General features: G+C 46.4%; 1 pseudogene; it reads left to right on the top strand.

The window, feature by feature from the left end:
• Positions 1-12,239: 12,239 nt before the first annotated feature.
• On the top strand, positions 12,240-13,875 carry LOC136484269 (dolabradiene monooxygenase-like; annotated as a pseudogene).
• Positions 13,876-14,082: the final 207 nt, after the last annotated feature.

Genomic DNA, 14,082 nt, shown 5'->3' with positions numbered 1-14,082 from the left:
GAACTCGTTACAGCTTAGGGTAGTTTTAATCTGTACTAAGCCAAACTTATTTTCTAATTTTGATGCTGTTTATATAGAAAAATACATAAAAGTACACTATAAAAAATCGATTTTCAAGAGACAATGAGCTGGGCCTCGTATCTGGCCGCCTCTATAAATCAGCTCGGGACGTCCCACCTCTTAATCTGAAAATGAATTTACAGAGACCGTAAAGCAAGGCTCAAAGACCATTCAAGAACCTATCGCAAACCCTGACCACCACACGCCACCTCCCACTTCTCTCTATGCTTCTCTGTTAAGAAAGATAATGCAAAATAACACCTAAGTTTGCATTGAACTACAACTATATCCTATTAGTGGTCAAAAACCCTTATAAATCGGTGCCAAAAATACAAGTCTAGCTCGGTTTTGGGTTGATAACCCTCCCGGCCAGTTTTGGAATCTTCCACGCGGTGTAATTCTCTCTTCTGAGTGATCAAGAACCTGAAACGATGGATTACATTCTAATTGGGTGCAGCTTCAGTAGGGAAGTTTGGCATATTTGGTTTGCAAGAATTTGGCTGCAGGTGCCTTCAGCTGATGATGGAGAGGCAGCTCTGGAATGGTGGTTGCGGTCTAGAAAGACAGTTCAAAAATCACTGCGACGTGGCTTTGATTCGCTTATTTTCCTGGTGGGCTGGATGTTGTGGAAAGAAAGGAACTCCCGCACCTTTAATGCTGTTGCATCCACGCCTGGGCTGCTGGTTCTCGCGATGCAGGAGGAGGCCGAGCGCTGGTGCTCGGCAGGGAACAGATGCCTGGGGCTGATCTTGGCGAGGTTGTAGTTCGTTTTGCCCTTTGTCGCAAAATTTGCTAAAATGTAATCTTTGGTTGTGAATCCAGTAGTGCTAGGTTTTGGTAACCATGTCGTTACCATGGCTTGTTTTCAAAACTCTATCTGCTTAATGAAATATACGCTACGGCGTGTTCTCAAAAAAAAAATTCTCTCTTCTGAACACCAAAATTTGCATTCTATATATGCATTCAATCGTCTCGGCCAGAGGAATAATGCAATGGTGAAATTCAATTTGCATTTTGAATAAAATACAAAACCAATTTAGGTAATCCATCTAAGCTAACTTTCTGAAAAACCTGAATCAGTCGATTCTGAGTGTGGACTAATGTCCCCCTCCATATTTTTCAGTAAAACATGCCTACTAAAATCATTATTTTGAGTGTTTGGATCCTTAGAATTGAATTCATTTTAATAATCATAATTTAGACACATATTAATTAAGCTAATATGGTTGTCTGAGTTATATTTGTATATTATTGTTGGCTATATGAGAGGGATACTATATGTGTTGCATTTCTAACACGGGGAAGCGAGTTGAAGAAAGTGTTGTAAGTTGCAAAGTAGAAACATAGAATGGTGATCTATAGAATCAATTTCCATTTTCTACCCTATGAATTTGAGATAAGCTTATATGTGAACTTTGAAAAGTGGTGGAATATCAAATTTCAAACCAAATAGCCTAATTTATTAAGTATATTTCAATTCCTCCAAATGAAAGGATCCAAATGGCCGGAGATGAATAACTAGAATTCATATATAGGCCTCACATTGCATAGGCTGATTTAATATGATTTAACCGAAGTTTAACTAGTTTTACACTAACATGCACAAAATCTTCTTTGGATATATATGCTAATGAAATCATGTAATATCCAAACATGTTAAGCATTGGATACCGTTGAGCTCCATAGACGCAACTCCTTTTGCTCCAATAGGCTCGCCTCCTTTGATACCGTTGAGCATCATGTTTGTCTTAATAAGCTCATCATCAAACCTACCGAACTTCTTGAATGTACAATATGGCATGAGATTCACAATAGCTCCTCTATCCACAAGCATCTTGGAAATTGGTGCCCCATTGAGCTGGTGAAAAGTATTGCAACGGCTTGACATACACTCAGCTATACTTATTATATAGTCGACGTGATACTTGTCCTAGTAGGACTTGATACGTAACTTAGTAGGACTCTAAACCTGCTTGCAGTATAATACCAGGCATAAATCAAATATATCTAGGATTATATCTCTACTACTAATCATAACTATCTATACTTCTAACATTCCCCCTCGGTCGCAGCGGGAGAGATGCAGACGATTGCGACTGCCACTGTGTTCTCCACTTCTCCGTCATCTACTGCGTCGATGATCTGTCACCTAGAGTGGTGCCTGATTAGGACACAACTGCGATGCCCCAAATAATCGACCAATCTTTCATGGTACAAATAATGAGCTAATGCCTCTAACCAAATATTCTCTCTTAGCACACAATAATTAAAATATAAATGCCACGCTCAGCTGATAAGTAATACTTGCCAAACAAGCGTCAACAAGTCACGGTGTCTCACGCTTCCTTCCAAGAATTACAAGAACTTTTACACAGTAATCACAAGGGACGATATCATACTCAGATTCATCTCACCCAGGCAAATGATAAAAAATAATAAAAATTAATACACAACGGCAAGAGTAAACAACTCCAATCAGTTCCTTGGTCACACAATTTTCAGATTCTGAATAGTAGTTACTCAAATAATTCAACCGGATAGCAACACAGGAAATACTAGTTCCTTTGGGACGATCAAACAGTAGCCTAACTGGTTAGATGGCTTCAGTGACACCCATCAGGTCCTGAGTTCGGCTCCTCACAGGAGCGAATTTTAGGCTTGAGGGTAAAAAAATCCCCTCGTTTGTCCCATGCCAAAGTATAGGTCTGTGGCCGTCTCATCTCATGGGGCTGTGGTGCCACTGTATATGGGTGGGGCTAGGGTTTGGAGATTTTATCGATCTACATGAGAAGATATTCTTCTTAATGAAAAACCGGGGGCCATCATACTCCCCCGCGGCCGAGTTCTTTTTTAGAACAAATATGTATCTTAGCATATCAAATGCAGCACCACAACAACTTTAGAACTGAGACAAATCCGAAGAGATGATTAACCCAGAATGATAAAATAGCTCCGATGATGAATCAGCTAAAAGTATAAGTGTAGCAACTAATAGAAATATGAATTAGCTTACAATAGACAATGCAATACAGTCCATAAAATAATGCTTCCACATGCATTCACGACGGTAAGGAAAATGGACCCTATGGGCCATTAACTTAGATTTTGGTGTTTGATAAACAATGTGACCATTTGGACTAATGATATTTCCTAGTTTATAAGGTATAGTTCAAATGGATGCAAAGAGACACAGCCAAAGTAGTGATCCGAATGATCAACACCTCAAGCAAGACATCAGAAGACATGTTGAAGACTAATAAAACATGCTAGAAGTCCAAGGCATGAGGTGGAACCGACCAAGACAAAAGGACCATAAAGAAACAAATCGGATGGCGCTACATAGCCATCATTGGATTAGCCATAGGAGGGCAGCACCGGAGCAAGCGGTTAGGTAGAACAAGACCTAGGTTTTTTCACCCCATCGGATTAGTACGGTGTTCACACAAAGGCATCATATCACCAGATCATTAAGGGGGCACTATTAATCAAATGAGATAATACTCACTGGATTAGTCCGGTGCATCCAAAAGACCGGCACTGAATCAAGAGGCCGTCACCAGAGAGGTTCCAGCGAGCAAAATGGAGCACCAAATTAGTCTGGTATTAAGCACAGGTCAGTTGTCCATGTATGGTGGTTGTTGAAGACTGGAATCGAGAAGAACTATATATATTCACCGGATTAGTCCGGTGGTACCGTAGAAATCAGCACCAGACAATGCACTTATCTAACAGACGACAACGGCTAATCCCAGAAAGGCATTGGATTAGTTCGGTGACCGCAACAGACTTATCCGGTGAGTGCGCAGGAATCTGGCCACTATTAAGTTATCTTTCCATCCATATGTCGATCATCAAAAATGGAGTCTATTTTAGTGTGGTCTTCTCCTATAGTCCGAGATGGACTCAAATTTGATATGGATTGGACCTCCAACTTAGCTTGGACACCCACACTTTGCCTCCTAAGGCAGTGGCCCAGGAGGAGGACGTCCTTGGGCTTCTTTGAGGGGTTCTACACATGGTAGGGGCATGCTCCAACTTGGGCTAGGGTCCCATGGGTGAATAACAAGTCCATAATGACGTCGTAGTACTCTACAAACACAACAACAACTCGTCATGACGATTTGAAGACCTTGCCCGACATGATATTGATGTGGAACTAGATTCATTTGAAAGCTTATCAAACAAGCTTTCAATCAAGTGCACATTGACCTCATTTGCACTAAGGATGGATCAGCTATGGTCTTTCCAATGAAGCACTATGAGGGTTCCCATGAACCGAATGTTGTGCTTCGATGAGCTTGCAGTCCAAGATTAGTCTTGTGCATGTGTTCCCATATGTTGTAGAGGCCATAGAAATCATCTTTCCCATGTTCACCTCATCATCATTGTTGTTCCTAAGTATATTGAAACCAACAACATTAGGTAGCAACAAATTATTTTTATGTCATTATGCAAACATAGGAACACGAGCTCACCTTGTCTTTAACTCTCATGGGCGTATCCATAGGTGTCATGTCCTCATCATCCTCCGCCTTTTGATAGCAAACCGTCCTCAATTTGAGCGTAGTTGGAGGACAACATTGCTCCCCTTCTCATGACTTATGCTGTTTCTTTAAAACAAAACTAGAGGAAATCGACATGACAAGATTATAGCTGTGGCAGTCCTCTAGTTGATCAGTATTGCACAATAAAACAAGACTTCTAATCTCAACAAAAGTAGACATGATGCAACATATACTTTCCTTTACAATTATATTTGCCAATAAAGTGGTATGTAAATCTAGACAACCATGAAAATTCAGAGCATATAAATTTCTCTTCCAAACTACCTAGAGTACACAGAGTTTCAAATTCAATATAACCCAAAGTATTTGAAGTAGAAATGTATGAAAAGTAGCAATGAAGGGTCGTGGTGATGGTGGTGGTGTCGGCAACGGCCATCTCGTCGATGATGGGAGGAGTGACGATCTTCGGTTGGGACCTCCTCGCGTCCTTAGCTTGTGGCCGCAGATGCTGCAATGCGAGGGAGGGTGGCGTCATATCCCCGATGCTAGGAAGGGAAGGGTTTGGTGAGGGCTGGTCAAGCCGTTTGGGCTCCACGGCTTCTGTTGCCATGACCCTCGCCGCCATGGCTTCCTTGCCCGAGTGAGCCTGGGTGGCCACTAGGATGAAGAAAGGGTCTACGACGTGCAGCGACTGGCGGGTCTCCATTTCTGACTCGACATGGTTTTGGCGCATGGATGGCATAGGGTGACATGGTGGCGTAACGAGGAAGTAATCCATGCTGGGCAGGGGAGTTGGTGAGCAGCCACCACTCCCGTTGCGCCACCATGGCTGGAATAGTACCTCCGCCGTACGACGCACCTTGGCGTAAGGACCAAGCTCAAGATGACCATACCCCGACGTGGCAACAAGACTAGATAGACTGCTTAACAAGCACGCTAGCTTCTCCATCCCTCGAGCACTTGGCCACTCGGGCTAGGAGAACCCTACTCTGCATGTAACCTGGCCACTGCGACTATATAAGGGGAGCTAGGCCTTCTTCCAAACGATCGGACAACAGACGATCAACTTCCCCTTCCTCGAGCACTTCCTACCGGTAGGACTGTAGCTTGCATACCCCTGTTGTAAGCCTTTTGGAGCACTATGGCATTGAGGAACACGTACTCATAGGTCTCCGGCACTGGACGTAGAGCTTCATTCCGAACCAGTATAAATCCATTGTGTCCTGAGTGCTAGCCATCGAATCCCTTGAGCAGCGCGGCGATAAATTTACTGGTCGGTTCTTAAAACACCGACAAACCCAGTCGATCATAAGTAGCAGTGGAGGGTCAACCAGAAAGGTTAATTTCACAAAACCTACCTAACCCTAACATCAATCATCGCCCTACATAGTAATCAGAAAAATCAGCTGTCTACATGATATGGAGGTGGGATGCTAACAGAGAGGGTACGATATAGTAGGCAACCTACCTGTTGATGCGTCGAGGTAGATAAGCCAGCAAGGTTCACCGCCGTCGTTGTAGGTGCTGACTGCCGAGGTCGACGCGCGGCGCCGTCAGGCAGCGTAGGCGCGCTGGGTTGTGCCGACCGAGTCACCCCTTGCAGTAAGATTGGAAACGATCGATGTCGTCGAGCCGTCGATTCCACAAACGTGATGGCAGCCTCACGTGAAAGAATTATCACCTTGTGCGCATGGCCTCGTTCAAGCAAAAACTAGGCCATTAGTGTATGGAGGAGACATTGACGGAGCTAGAGAGAGATTGACGTGCATGCGCTCATGCAAAGCAAGAATAAATCAAGCAAGCAGGCAAATCAATCAATTATTAATCACGCTATGCAGGGAAGGAAGGAAATCACGATATGCAGCGTGCATCGCAGGCCAGACTGAGCTAGCGCGCGCAGTCTGGCGGCGCCCGCGCAGCCGCGCAGTCCTGAGACCGTGTGGGCACGGTGTGCAGGGAAGGCCGGACGCGGCGCAGTCCAGCAACCAACGGTGGTGGCGGCGCAGTTCGGCGGCGTGTTACAAAGGAACTGCCATAGGTAGTCCTAGGGTATCGCGGGTGCAGTGTCCTGAGGCGCGGGGTGGAGCACGGATCGTTTTCCTCACGCGCGGCGGCATGACGTTAACCGGAGGAAGACGAAGGGGTTCACGAGCCCGTCCGTCGGAGCTGGTCCGATACCGTGTGAGACGGCGCAGGGCATAACGAGGTCAAACTGGCTGAGGAATTTTTTTTTTCATTTTTCGGTGGAAACGGGGGCTGGCTGGGGATTCGATCCCTAAGCGTGCGGTGACGGGGGTGGGGCCCGAGCAACATTGAAGCCAGGTTGAGGGATGATAGAAAGAACCACGGCCCTTGGATTGAGTTGAGGCCTGAGGATTGAGCCTTTGATTTTAATGTTGTTGAGGGTACAAAATTGTGTGGTACATAAAGGTTGAACTATCTCAGTGGGAGGACACAATTTGGAGGTGTACCTAGCTTTATTTTTTTTATTTTTTTTATATGTACCTAGCTTTATTTTGACTGTTCCTTTATAGTGGAGGAAGAGTTTCTAGAAAGAGCCATTCCAATTTTAAACCACCTTATGTAAAGGGGGGCACGGTTGTAGCGAGTTATTCTTCCCTGTTTGTTTGCCCCTATGTTATAATTACACTTGTTTCCAGTTTAGTTTTCACACTGGTAGCCTCTCTGATCACCGTCTAATTGCGTAGGCTCGTCGTGAGGTTTAAGTCAATGGTAGCAATCATGGAAGTTAATTTGCGGGGTGCAACTAGAAGCCAAGGGACTGGTGGTGGAAATTAGAGCGGTGACAACCTGGGTGCAACGGAGGCAATAATGTAGACTGCCACATGTATGTTTATGTACTTGAGGACAAAACACAATGTGTTAGTTTGTTGCTGGGGTATATAGTTTACCATTATATCCTGAACTGTGGGCAATTTTATATGTGTGACTTGTGGTCAGTGTAGTACCTCATTCACTGTATGATGTTACCCCAACGATAACAAGTGTGATGTCACTATGTGAGACAGTAATGGTTCACATGCTTCAGTAGTATGATGATTAGGGATGAAAATGGTACGGATATTTTCCGACCGTATTCGAAACCGAATCCGTTTAGAGGGGTTGAGATCTGTCCGTATCCGAGTCCGGATATCCAACATCCGATACCGTATCCGTATCCGAATACTCAAATCGCATATTTATGATGTCGATATCCAATCGTATCCTATCCGACATAGTTGGCACTATCCGTATTCGAATCTGAATCCGGATAGAAATATGAAAACAAATGTAATATCGGTGATATCCGTCTGTATCCGATCCGTTTTCATCCCTGATGATGATCGATGATGATTGCACCATATGAATCATAGGTTATTCAAGAGGGTAAGAAGAAATAAATCCCACGCTCTTTGTCCCCATGAGGAACACCATTTCATTACTATACAAGTCGGCATCCACATATGGGCCTGAATCAAGCATGACACACCTATGTATATTAATTAACTAACTAACTAACCGAGCAGAGGCGGTGCTGAAGGCGATGGCTGCTCGGGGTGCCTTTCTCCATCCACGGCCTGGGCTGGCACTGAAGGCCGAGAGCGGCCAAGGATCGGGTTCAGGCTCCCATCGGTCGGGGAGCTTCAGGCTCAGGCGAGCCCCTGAGACCCGAGCAGAGGCGGAGGGCATGCTCGGGCTCGGCCCAGTCCTTGGCCGGAAGGTGCGTGCGAAAGCACCCGAGGTACGTAGCCCCCGAGCTCCCAGGCAATCCTGGAAGGATCGGTCGGGGTCCTCACGGTCGGGAACACTTGATCCCGAGGCTAAACATGCCATTATGTTAGGATCTCGTCACCGTGGCCAACCAAATGCCAAGAGAGAGCCAGAGAGAGGGGGCCGGCAAGGAATGGGATGCAGCTGCGAGAGGTGGCGGCAGCTGCCGGCTCGCTAGCCGCAAGGTGCTTGACGCTGGCTCTGCTGCGTAGAAGGACGTATCCGCGCTCGCCTTCAACGGAGAAGGTAGCAGGAAAGTGGGGCCAGCGCGCTCGCCTTCAGCACGGTCGAGGGATGGGGAGGAGGAGCAGGGCTAGCATGCGCTTCTGAGGAGCTGAGGCCGCACGGACAAGGGGCCCACGGCGCCACCCACCGGCGAGCAGAGAAGGAAGCCGGTTATTTTACATATATAATAATGGCAGAGGTGGATTACTTTATAAAGAATACAATAGATCTAATGGTTATGGATCGCCTGACCTTTGATTTAATGGATTGATGTTTTCTAATTAATGTAAGAATTTTTTGTTATTTATCATTTTTCTAGCGCGTCTGGTATTTAGTAGATATCATAAATATTAATACTTTTGTTGCTATGCTTGATCAAACTTAAGACACCAAAATGTGTCACTATACTAAAATTGTATTATTTGTGCGATGGAGGAAGTTCATTACGCGTTGAGGAACAAACAAATCGACTCCAATCTTATTCTTTGCAGACGGGGGCAGTTCTGATCCCAGCGAGATTCCCACAGACCTGATCTGGCTCTTTTCGAAACAGAAAAAGCAAACAGATGTGACGCGAGGCCGAGCGGTTTGTGTGTCCCTCTCGCTCCGTCGCAATCGATGCTGTCGACTCGCGTGCCGCCTTGCGTGTCGTCCGCCCGCGTCGTCGGACGAATATGTCATTGGGATGCTACAGTTGAAGAACAATTATCAACAGTGTTGGCAACATAACAATGCGTTGCCCGGTCACCGAACGAGGATGCTCCACCGGACAGCAGCGTTATAATATTGGATTGGAGTAGGAGTGAGTACGTCGGATGGCTTAAACTATGGGAAAACTTCGTGGTATAAAGAAATTGTTCGAACTGTCATATTTTAGTTCGTATTGCCCAAGAAGTATCTGTTCTAAAACTTTGGTTTTCAGTTTAATTTTATTCATATATATTTCCTCTGTACCAGAATATCGGTCGTTCTAGCAGTTGGGGGATTACCAAGGAAATGAACATATAACCCCTGCTTGGCCCTATACTTGCAATAAATTACATGAACAAAGGCTAATGTGAATGGACCTTGGAGTGGGTGGGTGCCGAGCGGATGTGCCAGTAGAGGGGCAAAGGCTGCTGCGCCCGACTGGCTAGGCAGTGGTAGTATGCTGGTAGGTGTGGGAGTAGGCAGTGGCATTCTTTAAGGGACAAATTTTAAACTTCAAAACGATTGTTATTTTGGACCGAGGGAGTATAAACATATTGTGCTCCCGTTCCATGGCGCATAGCTGCAAGTCGTATCATCACCACGTGGAAATTAAAAAAGGTTGATCCTTACATCGTGTTAGCATAAATATACTCTAAATCCCTTATCTGCTACCTAAAAAAACCTAATTCTCATATATGCCATTGGTGTTCAACTACAATTCCTTTTAAGCTAATATAGTTGTATGTGGAATATATTTGTATACTACTGTTGGCCATATGAGAGAGATATTTATGTGTTGTATTCTATCGTAGGGGGAGCGAGCCCAAGAGTGTGCTATAACTTGCAAAATAGAAACATAGCATGGGAATGAGCCGTTAGACTCCTCTTCGACCCTTACCCCCCGCACCTCCCCCACGGCGGCCGGGCTCAGATCCGCAGCCATTGCCTGCCCTCCACCCTCCCCACCCACCCAAACTGCACCACCGCTACAGGAGGACTCGGCCGGTAATTAGTTCTATTTCTATAAGCCAAACCCTAGGTCACCCTTGCCTATATAAGTGTACCTCGACACCCTCCATAATCAATCTATTATCCCCGCTTGTTTAGAGGCAATGCATGCAAAACAGTTCCTTGAAGATAGCTATTGAAATAGCCACTAAACTTCAGCACCAATCACCAGAATCACACAATGCAAGGATAACACACATACTATGGCACCAACCTGTGAAGGCCCTTGATGTCGTTGTCATCAAACCAACGCTTGCCAGACTTGAGCACTAAATGTGACACGCTGAGGCATCCATCTCCAAGGTCCCCAACCTTCCCGACATTTGTGAATGGGCCTGTAGTCTAGTGGGACGCTATCAACCAGGGTTCAAACCCTGCTGTCGCAGCTATTTTCTGAATTTTTTTTCAGAAAAACAGGGTACACGCACGCGTACGCGTTCGATGGTACTGCGCGTTTCCGTGCACTGGAGGCTCGAGAGCTTCCCAATCTCTTCTTTGCGTGTGTGGTTGTGGTGTGAGTGTGGTGTGTGTGGGTTATGTGTTGTGATGTACAAAACATGACGCATGGTGTTCACTACTTGAAACTTCTTAACTGATTAGACTTCTTTTTAATAGTGCATTCCCTTGATCATTGTTTAGTATAACTGGTGAGCATGAAACTGTACTTGCAGCGCTGGCGCTTATGAATTTCTCATAGGCTGATTGGAACACTAATATTTCTTTCCTATATAATGCAGCTGGATTTATAAACATAAGCACCATACTGAGTGGAAAGTGACGAAATATAATACTAATACTGAAAATTCGTACAAGCAAAAGAAAACATTATTCCATAGTAGCCTTGGAGGCCCTTGGGGACATCATGGATCTTCCGCTAGCTAAATTTTAGTTGGATGGATCTAAATAGAGCCATGTCGTACAAGTACGTATGTAGTGTAGACGGTCCAATTAATTGGTAGAGCTAAGCGAGCTGAACATGCTGCATGTGGCTGCGTTGAAGTGGACAAAATCGATCCGAGACGGCACCCATGATCTCCACATCTTTCTTCCTTACACGAACTTTAAGATAGTTTTTTTTTTTTTATCTTCACGCTTGCCTCGTGGTCCCGTTTATGTCACCGTCTGATGACAATCCTCAAGGGAATCAATATGGTGAAGTCAGCAACCTTTGATTTCTAAAGCAGCACCCGCAATGCGTGCAATCAGAAAATTCAGAACGGGTATCGATTGACTTCTCCAGGCCCTACATGGTGGTTGTATGATCGGTGGCTCAGTGGGAGGAGCTATTCCTAGGAGGAGCCTGCGTCATGGACCAGTGACGGACAAAGAGTAGGCCAAGCAGTCCCAAAGTTTTGCCTTGTACTCACGGTCGCTGTATAGTCCTTTGTATATGTTCATGCTATTAGGCCTTTGCTCTAGCTTGTTGACATTCTAAGTTGCTCCCGACCGCTAGCATCTTCCTAGAGGGTGCGGAACAGCTGAAATTTGTTGATGTTGTGTAACTTTGACATTTTCCTTCCTCTTAATGAAAAACAGGGAACGGCCTGCTCTAAAAAAAAAGAAACATAGCATGGTGATCTATAAAAAATTTTCATCTCTCACCTATGAATTTGAGATATATGTAAATTTTGGAAAGAGCTAAATAACCTAGTGCGTTAAGTAGATTCCAATTCTTCTAAAATAAAAGGATCCAAATGGCCCCTTAATATTTATGTTATGATATTTTTTAGGTTGCACATGAGCCCCAACAAATTTTGAACTATGGGGTTTTGACACTTATTCAAACGTCAAGCCACGATGATTTGTCCGGGACCGTCTTACCGCCAGCACAACATATAAACATTCAAAATGAAGTTGCATTTCATCCTTCCGCCACTGCTCCTAGTCTATATCTATAAATTTAGCCACGGTCGCCACAATCATGTCCAACGGACATAAACAGAAAGATCGAGCACACGCAGTTAAGTAGGTATAGCCACAATGGAGAAGGTGGTCCTCGCCATGGGAGTGGTGGTGGTGCTCGTCATCCTCTCCAAACTCATCAAGGGTGTGCTCGTCACCAAGCCAAAGCTTAAGCTGCCCCCAGGGCCATGGACGCTGCCGTTGATAGGCAGCATGCACCACCTCGTCAGCAACCCATTGCCGTACCGGGCAATGCGCGAGCTCGAGCACAAGCAGGGGCCGCTCATGATGCTCTGGCTGGGCGAGGTGCCCACGGTGGTGGTGTCGTCGCCGGAGGCTGCGCAGGCGATCACCAAGACGCACGACATCACGTTCGCTGACCGTCACATGAACAGCACCATCGGGCATCGGCATATTCGCCTTCAACGGCATGGACCTGGTGTTCGGGGCCTACGGCGAGCACTGGCGCCAGCTCCGCAAGCTCTGCGTGCTAGAGCTGCTGAGTGCCGCCCGCGTGCAGTCCTTCCAGCGCATCCGCGAAGAGGAGGTGGCGCGGTTCATGCAGAGCCTTGCCACGTCCGCCGCTGTTGGCACCGCCGTCGACCTGTCCAAGATGATCTCTAGCTTCGTCAATGACACCATCGTCAGGGAATCCATCGGCAGTCGGTGCAAGTATCAGGACGAGTACCTGGATGCCTTGGGCACTTCGATCCGAATGGCCGCAGAACTAAGCGCAGCTAACATCTTCCCGTCATCTAGGCTGTTGCAGAATCTAAGCACGGCCCCACGCAGGGCGATGGCGTGCCGCGACCGGATGACGCGCATCGTTGGGCAGATCATCCGCGAGACAAAGGAAGCCATGCACCGGGGTGACAAGGCTTCAAACGAGAACTAGATCTCGGTCCTGCTGAGGCTGCAGAAAGAGGCCAGCTTGCCCATCGAGCTCACCGACGACATCATCATGGCACTCATGTTTGTATGTCGCGTTTCCAATTTGCCATCACTGCGCCTTGCTTCTCTTCCATCCAGTGCCGCCGGTGCATATATGTATGATCGATCGCTGTTCCATTTGCTGTCCTAGGACTTGTTTGCCGCGGGCAGCGACACCTCATCAACCACGCTGACCTGGTGCATGACAGAGCTAATCCGGTACCCGGCTACGATGGCCAGAGCCCAGGCCGAGGTCCGGGAGGCCTTCAAGGGGAAGACCACCATCACCGAGGACGATTTTGCCAGGGCAAACCTTAGCTACCTCACGTTTGTGGTGAAGGAAGCTCTCAGGCTGCACTGCCCGGTGCCGCTCCTTGTCCCACGCAAATGCCGTGAGACATGCCAGGTCATGGGCTACGACATTCCTAAGGGCACATGCGTGTTCATCAACGTTTGGGCCATTTGTAGGGATGCCAAGTACTGGGAAGATGCTGAGGAATTCAAGCCAGAGCGGTTCGAGAACACCAGCCTAGACTACAAAGGGACAAACTATGAGTTTCTCCCGTTCGGGTCTGGCCGCCGAATGTGCCCGGGAACAAACCTTGGAGTGGCCAACATGGAGCTTGCACTGGCCAGCCTTCTGTACCAATTTGATTGGAAGCTACCGAGCGGAGTGGAGCCTAAGGATGTCGACGTTGGGGAGGCTCCAGGACTGATTGGAAAGAAAAACACAGGCCTACTAGTGCACCCTGTCAGCCGCTTATTTGATCCGGTTAATGCCTAATTAAGTCTAGGCTTACTAGAACCTTTTGTTGTATCTTCCTGTTCTTAATTAAAACAGCACAACTAGCGCCTGGACGTTTTAAATTGAGCCATTTGTAGGGGCGGTTTTAAATTGAACCGCCCCTAAAAAAAAAGAAGGCGTTGTTGTAAATGCTTTTTGCTGTAGTGATGCCCGCGGCTGCAGTATGTTTTCGCGTCCCTGTTTCGT

The sequence above is a fragment of the Miscanthus floridulus genome, chromosome 9, assembly GCF_019320115.1.
Source record: "Miscanthus floridulus cultivar M001 chromosome 9, ASM1932011v1, whole genome shotgun sequence".
In the NCBI taxonomy this organism is placed as follows: domain Eukaryota; kingdom Viridiplantae; phylum Streptophyta; class Magnoliopsida; order Poales; family Poaceae; genus Miscanthus; species Miscanthus floridulus.
Note: the sequence above shows the minus strand (reverse complement) of the source record. Positions and strands in the feature narration are given on the sequence as shown.